Source organism: Taeniopygia guttata, chromosome 4A (assembly GCF_048771995.1).
Source record: "Taeniopygia guttata chromosome 4A, bTaeGut7.mat, whole genome shotgun sequence".
NCBI classification, from domain to species: domain Eukaryota; kingdom Metazoa; phylum Chordata; class Aves; order Passeriformes; family Estrildidae; genus Taeniopygia; species Taeniopygia guttata.
The window spans coordinates 6496028-6503043 of NC_133029.1; positions in this window are offsets into that span (position 1 = coordinate 6496028).

Below are 7016 nucleotides of genomic sequence, written 5' to 3' on the forward strand. Positions count from 1 at the left end.
TTATAAAAGATGATGCACCGGAGCCCTGCAGGAATGGACCCATCTGTTGACTGTAGCAAGGCCACATTTGGAAAAGGCAAGAGAAACTGAGGTTTCCAACTGTCTTTCCAGCAGCAATTTAAGTTTTCAAGGAATTTTGGCAGCAGTCACAGCTATTTATCTGCAGCCTGCAAGGGGCTATTCAAACACACCAGATTTTCTGCCAAGGGTAGGGCTTGAGGTTTTCTGCTCTGTGGTTGTTTGAACTTCAGCATTTCCATCCACATTCATGTGCTGGGTCCTGGTGTTTTTCCTGCTGGATCACAAGCAGGGATGTGGGAGCAGCAGGCAGCTTGTGGCCCCCATCCCTGGGACTGGGCAGCTGGGAGTGCCCAGCTCTGCCCCTGCAGCCCCACTCACCCACCTCATGCTCTGTGCAAACCTGGGCAGAGCCCACAAACTGCAGTGTGGGGAGCAGCCTGGCCAAAAAACAGCTTTGCTCCTGCACAACTACTGCTATCTCTAGGACTTTTCAGCCACCCTCTGACGAAGTCAAGTAAATTTCCATTGACTTCAACAACTGCTGGGGCACAGTTTAAGTGTTTCCAGACTTTGGCCCTTCCAGCAAACACCTGGCCAGATATTAAACAATATCAGGAAACCATCTAATATTTGAGTATTTACATATGTCAAACAGATAAAATTTGAGAAGAGGTTTGGCTCTTGGTCCTTATCAATATCGATTCCTGGGTGGGTACCCAGTGAGAGAGATTTAACAAAGCTTTCTAACAGCAATGAGGTAAAGAAATAGCAATATAATATAAGGTTTTCCTTCAAACAGAGTAAAGGGATTTGTGATGATACATATTATAGACACATGTGCATCTTTATCTTACTATACAGAAATACCCGAACGTTGGTCTTTTTCCTTAGTGTGAGTTTCATGTTCCAGATTTTAAAAAATGGCTTCAGGCATCAAATCAAAATTAAGTTTCTTTATTAATTTTGGCTTTACATTTTAGTCTAGGAAAAAGATCATTCAAGGTACCCACAGACTAACATAAATAAAATACATGCTTTAATAGCAGAGGAAGTTTTCAAAGCATGACAAATTTCATTTTGCCTCAGTCTGCAGCTAAAATCAAATAAATTAAAAAGCTGAGGACCATGAAGAAACCCATACAATTGGATTAGATCATTCCATGAAGACAAGAGACAACAGGCACAGAATGGGCTGGGGTTCACAGTGTTTGCTGCAGCTCAGGGCACCAAAATTAATTTCCCCATCGTGGTACAAAGTGCCAACTTGACTTGGGCAGGGTGACAACATCAGCCCTCGGGCAGTACCTGCCTGGCTCCTGGGCTGCTGGGAATGCTGAGGACACCTCCAGAAAGGAGCAGTGGTGCTCAGTGCCTGCAGCCCCAGGTTTGTTCACCTGCCAGCATGACCACGATGGAGGGGTTTGCTCAACGTGCCTCAGGTTCCTGTGTGTACACAAAGACATAAAAGCGTTTTTTGTTCCCCTCCTAGGGAGGCAAAGATATGTGAAGGTTTAAAATGCAGCTTTGCAACAACAGACAGGCAGTAAGAGGACAAGCTTGCAGACTCAGTGGAGAAGATTCTGGTTCCAAAGCAGAGCTGGAGACGTGGAACCACTGCAGCAGACTCACACAAACCTCCTCTGTTGCCACAGCACCTTGCAGCCCATGGGATGGGATGCAGGGTCACACCCCAGCCCCTCCAGCAGCTGCCACCAGAGTGTCCTTGTCTCTCTGGATGCAAAGCCTCGAGCTGGGAGCCTTAACAAATGCTCTGCTGGCTCCTACATAGTGCTTTTCTGTGACTCACAATTAATGCCAGTGAAAATCAAATTTAGTGGCATAGTTGGCATAGTTGGCATCTGAATCTGCAGAGGATAAATTTGGTGTGTTCCAAGGTACCAACCTAAACAACCCCCGTGGTGCCCAGGGCTACACCAGGAGCAAAGTGGAGGAAGCAGCCACTTGTCCAAGGCTGTGGATGAGCTCTGTCCCAGGGCTGGACCTGAACACCAGCCCAGCTCACCACACCCAAGTGCCTCTGCAGAAAGCAAAGTCTTTTTTCTGTCACATAGTGGCACTGGGAATTGTACTGCTCAGACCTGCACTGATGGTGATGTGGAAAAACCAGGTGACACCTTTCCACTTTTTCTGCTTTCTCCTTGAGCTCAAAAGCACTGGCTAGATGAGCATTTTGAATTTCTGTATCAGATCGATTTTGCCTTTGCTGAAAAAAACAGATTGTATTAAAATTATAAGACTATTGACAGAAAACTTAGTCACAAACAAGGTTGGGGTTTTTTATTCTCTATGCCAAACAAATCAAGGGAATGGTATTCCATTAAACTATATACATCATGTTAGCTTCATACTTAGGCAAAAAGTACATTTGTGCAAGATTTCCAGAGGCTTTGTTTCACAAACAAAAAAAGAAATAGTCATGGGAAAATTACAAACAATTTGGCACTAAGGAAATTATGAATGCAATTTCCTGAGCTCAGTGTGCTGAAGGAGCTGCAGTAAATAGCTGTCAGGCAGCTTTCTCCAACAAAAGATTTTAGACTTGATACCCAGCTGTGAAGGAGATTTGTCTGTGCTGGACTTTTGTTCTCTTTCCAGTCAGATAGGATTTTCAACTGGCTTAGTTTAGCTGGCACAAAGGGAGCATGGGTGTGTTGCCTTTGGTTTAAACCAAATTTTCTGGGAATCAACTCTTAAGTAAAAATGACAGAACTCACTTCTTTGCTGAGTTCTGCTGAAGAAAAGTGACTTAAGGATGATTTAAAGTCAAACTCAGAGACACAAGAGAAATATCTCACATATGCATGGCTACAGAGAAGGTGTCTTCCTGCCACTTCCAAACTGAAATAAATCTCTTCAGTAAAAGCAGAATGGGATTTTTTTTTCCCCTAAGCAGCTAAAGTGAGAGTTGGGAACAGAAGAGGAAACTAAACCAACAGCAGGGAAAAATATTTGGCATTAGATATTCTGGATCTGAGGAAGAACATGAAAATTGTGCTCAGACTACTTAGATTTTGATTTTTAAAACATCCCTCTACCATGAGAGGTGACAGAGGCGTGTCCTAAGACAAAAAGGGCTCTGGGTGCTGCACAAACCTTCATGGAGCTGGTCAGTGAAAAATGCTGCCATTTGGGGGCTGGTCAGTGCCCTGTGTGCCCCTGCCCACTGCAGGTTGGGTGCAGGGCAGGTGGGGCAGGGGGTGCTGCTGTGATGTGGCAGCAGAGCCAGAAGCAGCTCCAGCTGCAGGAAGGGTCACTCAGAGCCCTGGGCGCTGCCCCTGGCTCCCTGCAGAGAGGATCCTGCCCCTGCCAGTGTCCTTGGCAACCCAGAGCCACAAACACCCAGTGGCAGGAGCCAGGAGGGACAGAGGGATTGGCCAAATATGAAACCTGGTAACTGGCTATAAATATTTACAGCCAGCTTTACTCGTTCTGCTGCATCAGAGGCTCAGAGGCCACGGAGTGCAGGTATTAACTGTGCTGCCTGTGGTGCTCCAGGGCTTCCAGCAGCACCACCATCTCCACCCAGTGTCCTGAGCCAGATCCACTCCTGGGGAGGCCACTGGATGCTCCTTTTCCCAGCCTGAGGAGCCAGTGCATCCTTCTCTGAGGGCGGTGTATCCACAGCAGAAGTTTTGCCCCTGCTCCTGTGACAGCCCAGCCAGCTCTGCACACACAACTGCTCCAGAGCGGGGCTCCTCTCCCCAGAGCAATGGAATTCAGCCTTGCCAGCACTGCCAGGGCCAAATGCCAGCTCTGGAATCTCAAACCAAATATCTGTAAAGCCAGGATGATCCATTTTTGCCAGGGAGTTTTCGTTCAACCCCTACAGCCTTGTCACGAACACCCTCAGTCTATTATCAGCTCTGCCATCCAGCACAGATTGCAGCTGAAGCAACAGGTCACTGATGGAGCTGAGTTTAGGAATGTCACAGTACCACAGACCTGGCTCCTCTCTAGCAGGACAATAGCCCTGAGCCCTCTCAGGCATCTGACTGGAACTGAGGCATTTTATCTACAGCAAATATCTCAGCAACAGAGTTCCAGCCCATGCACAGCAGAAACCAATCATGGGGCAAATTTGTTTGCCTTTTGTAAGAATTTGGACATTTTTGTGTGAGCAGCACACACAGGTCTGGGGTCCCAGGGTGGAAAACATATTCCAGACGTACCCTGTGCATTTTCAGAACTGTGTCACCTGAGCTGCCCTGTCAGAGGAATCCTTGATTTTGCACTTTGAGAAATGGACACCAATGCAAATAGTGACCTCAGACCACTCAGACATTATTTAGCTAAAGAGCTTTAGGATGTTCAGGGCTATTTCAAAGCTAAAAATTAATGGCAGAGTACATGGAGAAGGGAAGAAATTTGTATTACCTGGCCCATCTCTCACTGAGATACACAGACATTTCCAATTCTCTCTTATTGCAGATGTCAAAAGCTTCAGAACCTGGGAGAATTCACATAACATATCCAAAGCACCAGTGATTAATATTAACCACCTGAGAAAAGGGAAAAGCAGTCAATGCTGCATCTCTTGTTCTCTTTTCTCTTGTACCTCTGGGAATTCTAAGAGTGAGCTGTATCACAGAAGAGCAGATTCAGCCATCCATCATCAGAGGGTGCAGAGGAGATACTTCAAGGCACTGCAGGGAATGAGGATGCTGTGAGGATGTGGAGATCTGCTGTCCTTAGCTGGTTTCAAGGTCATACTCCTGGAGCTACTACCCAGAAAAGGCACATTTTGGCTCAAACCAGTGCTGAGGGGAGGAAGGACATGAGAAAAAAATCTTTGCTGCTGTCTCAGCCCAGGCACATTTACATTGCCAAGTGTTTCCATGCTCAGCCAGTTGGTGCTTTCCTGTTCTCAAAGCATCCTTGGCCCTGCAGTGCCTGCCCTGCCCAGCACAGCACCCATGTGGGTAGGCTGGCATATCTGCCCTGGCTGCTGCAGGTGGAAGGGCTGACATGTTGTACAGAACTGACAGCTTTAATTTATGCACATTTTAAATCTTTTTCCACATTCCTGGGAGCTTATGCACACAGGAAAGGGAGCAATGTTCACACATATCCTTAAAAGTAGCCATGACCACACTATTGTGGAACATGCAGGCTTGGGAGGTTGCAACCATATATGGACTCCTTGGGGCTGGAGCACCCCTGGCACCCCTGGGAGAAGGACAGCTGGTGGAATTTCCTACAAAAGGGCAATTAATAAAGATCCAATCCTTTTGTGTATACACATGTCTAAATATCGGACAATAGATTCAAGGTTTTGCTACCCCAGAATCCTGAACCTTTCAGGACTCCTGCACTCATTAAGAGATTTGTGGCCTCTGACCCAGGTTCCAAGTGCGGGGACTGTGAGGGCTGGAGACAGGAAAAGCACCAAGAGGGGCTGTTTAAGGACTGCAAGTCCCAAAGGAACATGCTCCAGAGCCCCTGGTCCCCAAACACTGTTCTGAGGGCAGACCTCCAGCAGCACTGAGTGGTGGCAGGCTGGAATTCTGCTTTCCCTGGTTGAGCTCTCCAGTCACAGCCTCACCTTGACACCTCAGCTCTGCAGCATCCCGAGACTTTGCTTTTCTTCTTATCTGAGGTCCAGGAGCTCCCAGGGACATCAGAGCCACTGTGCCACTCCCTGCCTGGCCGTGGCAGGGACAGGGCTCCAGGAGCCAGCAAGGTGCACAGCAGCCTCTGGGGCTGGCTGGCTGCAGGCACCAGGTGTGCTGCAAGTGCATTTGGGGTGAATGAGACACACACGCTCCCAGCTGAGTGGGGGAGGTGGAAAGCAGGGGCACACACAGGCTTTGTGCTGGGCAGTGTTTCTATGCCTGCACTGGACACAGAGAGTACACAAACACTCCCAGTCCCTGGGTTCCCTCACCAGCTTGGCAGATTTTGTTAGGGTTGTCAGCAAGGACATCATTTCTCCATTTTCATATTACTTGACTCATCTTCCAATTATCTTCCAATCACAGACACATGTGGCCAAAAGTGTTTTTTGCAATTTACAGTTGTGAGATTATATTTGGACCCACTGGCATCAGAGAGGCACTTCCACCCCCACCTCTTCACCTCACCAAGAAGTTTCCTCCACAAAAGTCCCCAGCTCTGGTGAGAAACACTCTTTTGGAGTTGTGACAAGAGAAAGTCCTCTTGCAACAGTTCAGGCAGCCATGATGACCATGAATTGGCTGCAGATGCCAGCAAAGCCTAGTGCCAGGAATGGCCTGGTGCCCAGGTGATGTGAGACACACACCTGTGAGACTGGGGAGCTCGTGGGGGAAGGTGCCCTTGTGAGCTCCAGCAAGGGCTGCAGCTCATCTCTCACCAAAACTCATCCTGCTGTCAGCTTGTGGCCACCGGCCTTAAACTCCTCATTCTGAAAGCTCAGTAGGGAAAAATTGGCCAACAAGCTGCTGGGCTTAAAGGGGAAAACAAGGCACAGGGGAGATGTCTGAGAGCACCTCCATCCTCCCAGGGGTTTGAGAAGGTGGTGGCTCCTGTGAGGGGGCTCAGGGTGACAGAACAATCAGTGTTGCAATAGGTTCTCCTCTGCTTTGTGCTGATAAGGACTCAGCTGGATGGGGCCTGAGGTGTGGTGAGCCCAGCAGGGCATGGGAGGGTCTCTGGGGCTGGGTGGGCTGGGCTCTGATGGCCAGGATCTGCAGGACAACAGTGGTGATGGACAACTGCTGTCCTTTCCAATATTGCCATCTAGAGGACCCAGCAAGGACCAGAGCTCCTTGCAGGCCATGATGAGATAGATAAGGAAGAAGAATCAAAGCCTTGCTTTTTAAAAAATTTTACCTCATAAAAATGCAGCCCCAGCATGACGTGGAGATGCAGAGCCAAGGCTGCAGAAATGTCTGTGGCTTTGGGCATGGCAATGCAGGATTGCTCTAGAAACAGCCACGTGATTTTTTTTGAGGCTGTAGATACCCAGTGCTGGCCCATTTCCCAGTGCTTTACTG